The sequence below is a fragment of the Eptesicus fuscus genome, chromosome 7 (genome assembly GCF_027574615.1).
Source record: "Eptesicus fuscus isolate TK198812 chromosome 7, DD_ASM_mEF_20220401, whole genome shotgun sequence".
In the NCBI taxonomy this organism is placed as follows: Eukaryota; Metazoa; Chordata; class Mammalia; order Chiroptera; family Vespertilionidae; genus Eptesicus; species Eptesicus fuscus.
In genome coordinates, this window is record NC_072479.1 from 16,153,099 (window position 1) to 16,156,231 (window position 3,133).

The 3,133-nt window shown below is 37.7% G+C and overlaps 1 non-coding gene across 1 annotated transcript; it reads left to right on the forward strand.

Moving 5' to 3' along the window:
- Positions 1 to 2,678: 2,678 nt before the first annotated feature.
- LOC114227011 (U6 spliceosomal RNA) lies at positions 2,679 to 2,785 on the forward strand. The gene has a single exon (XR_003613098.2). It is a non-coding gene; the product is annotated as a U6 spliceosomal RNA (small nuclear RNA).
- The last annotated feature ends 348 nt before the right edge of the window (positions 2,786 to 3,133 follow it).

Here is a 3,133-nt window from a genome sequence, read left to right on the forward strand (position 1 = left end):
GACTTTGCAAGTCCTTGGAGAGCCAAGAGCCAGTGTACCCAGTGGTCAATGTGAGACCATACCAGATTATAACTCTTCACATCCATAAGCAACACACTCAAGGGACATACTCAGTGAGCACCAAAGCCCCACTGAAGCAAGTTCTACCCCATAAGGGTGTCTCCAGCACAGCAGCTCTTCCATTGTAGACTCAGCTGGTCCTCACAGCCAATTGGCCTGGAGGTCAATTCCTCCCAGTGATACCAACAGCAATCAAGGCTTAACTACAACAAGACTGTGCACACAGCCCACAAAGGGGTGCACCAAGAGCGTCCACCTCAAGTGACTGGGGAGCCACTGGGCCCTATAGAACATGTAGCACACAAGGCCACTCTATCAACAAAGGGAAGCAGCCAAAATGTGGAGACAAAGAAACATGTCACAAATGAAAGAAATGGAGGAAAGCAAACTACTGAATATAGAGTTCAAAACCATGGTTATAAGGTTACTCAAGAATCTTCTAGAAACCTCTGAGGAACTTAGTGAGACCTTCAAGAATCTTAGTGAGAATGCCAAAAAAAAAAAAGTGGAAAAGGACCAGTCAGAAATTAAGCATACACTGACTGAAATAAAGAATAATATACAGAAATTCAACAGTAGACTAGAGGATCCCAAGAATCAAGTCAAAGATTTGAAATACAAGGAAGCAAAAAACACCCAACTGGAAGAGCAAAAGAAAAAAGAATCCAAAAATATGAAGAGAGTGTAAGGAGTCTCTGGGACAACTTCAAATGTACCAACATCCGAATTATGGGGGTGCCAGAAGAAGAGAGAGAGCAAGATATTGAAAATCTATTTGAAGAAATAATGACAGAAAACTTCCCCTACCTGGTGAAAGACATAGACTTACAAGTCCAGGAAGCACAGAGAACCCCAAACAAAAGAAATCCAAAGAGGACCACACCAAGACACATCATAATTAAAATGCCAAGGGCAAAAGACAAAGAGAGAATCTTAAAAGCAGCAAGAGAAAAACAATTAGTTACCTACAAGGGAGTACCCATACCACTGTCAGCTGATTTCTCAACAAAAACTATGCAAGCCAGAAGGGAGTGGCAAGAAATATTCAAAGTGATGAATAGCAAGAACCTACAACCAAGATTACTCTACCCAGCAAAGCTATCATTTAGAATTGAAGGTCAAATAAAGAGCTTTACAGACAAGAAAAAGCTAAAGGAGTTCATCACCACCAAACCAGTAATATATGAAATGCTGAAGGGTATTCTTTAAGAAGAGGAAGAAGAAGAAAAAGGTAAAGATAAAAATTATGAACAACAAAGTGACAACAAATACCTATCTATCAACAAGTGAATCTAAAAATCAAGTGAATAAAAAGTCTGATGAACAGAATAAACTGGTGAATATAATAGAATCAGGGGCATAGAAAGGGAGTGGACTGACAATTCTCAGGGGGAAGGAGGTGAGGGGGTACAGGAAGAGATTGGATAAAAATCTTACACCTATGGATGAGGACAGTGTGGGGCGGGGAGTAAGATCATGGGGTGGGATGGGAACCGGGTGGAGGGGAGCTATGGGGGGGAAAAGATGAACATCTGTAATAATCTGAACAGTAAAGATTTATTAAAAAAAAAACATAAAGCCCTGGCTGGTTTGGCTCAGTGGATAGAGCATCGGCCTGCAGACTGAAAGGTCCGGGTTCGATTCTGGTCAAGGGCACATGCCTGGGTTGTGGGCTCCATCCCCAGTAGGCGGCGTGCAGGAGGCAGCCTATAAATGATTCTCTCTCATCACTGATGTTCCTATCTCTCTCTGCCTCTCCATTCCTCTCTGAAATAAATAAAAATATATTAAAAAATAAAAAATTAAAAAAACCCATAAAACCATAAGAGTAAATCTGTATGGTATTGAGATAAGCATATATAGTGGAACAGAAGAGGGTATAGAAATAATCTCATATATCTATGGGAATTTTATATATGAGGAAAATGGCATTTCAAGTCAGTGGGGAAAGGTGTCATCAACAGTGTTTGGACAATTATTTATTTGAAAAACAAATTAGGTTAGATGTCTACCTCACACCATGCACAAAACTAATATCCACATAGTTGAAAGAGCTAACTTTTTTAAAAAATGAGCTCTAAGAATTTTTTTAAAAAAGGAAAACATGGGATAGGAAAGGACTTCAGCCATAAAGAAAAGTAGTTGACTATTTTGACTGTATCAAAATTGACAATTCTGTTCAATGAAACACAAATGATAAATTGGCAGAAAAACATGGAACCTGTGTAACAAAAGACTAATATCCAAAATATATAAACTAACACCTTGAATCACAAAGAAAGAAACAACCCTATAGAAAAAGTGGTGAGGATATGAAGATAACTGAGATAGGAGGAAATGCAAAGGACAAAAATAAGCTTGAAAAATGCTGAAGGTTAATAACTATGGAAATACAAATTAAAATAAGGTATACATTTTTTGCTCATAAAATTATTAAGGGCTTATAATATCAAATGTTAGAAAGGTTGTGGAGAAACTCAGGTGCTATTAATGATAGCACAAATTAGTACAACTTTTTAAAAGGCAATTTGTTAGGGCTCATTAAAATATACAATGTGCATAGCCTTTGACCTAGCAGTTTCCCTTTTTGATACCTACCTTAAAGAAATATTTGGGAGGTGCTTGCTTTTGTAGCACATATACTAAAATTGGAACAATACAGAGAAGATTAGCATGCCCTCTGCATGAGGATGGCACACAAATTCGTGAAGTGTTTCATATTTTAAAAAGAGAAAGGAAGAAATACTTGTGGCCCTGGTTGTGGGTTCAACCCCTGGTCAGGGCACATACAAGAATCAGCCAATGTGTACATAAATAGATGAAACAACAAATCGATGTTTCTCTCTCTCCCTTCCTCTCTCTCTGAAATCAGTAAAACAAAAACAAAAAAAACTTGAATATGTGCACTAAAAAATATCTATAAGATCTACAATTTTGTCTGTTACCCCTCCCCCAAAAAACAAAGAAAAGAAGAATCTGCATATACAGCTTTAAGAAAATAGTTAAACTATGATATATCCAATTTGGGCAACACATGATATGGATTCCCATTTTTACACATTTTCATATTTTG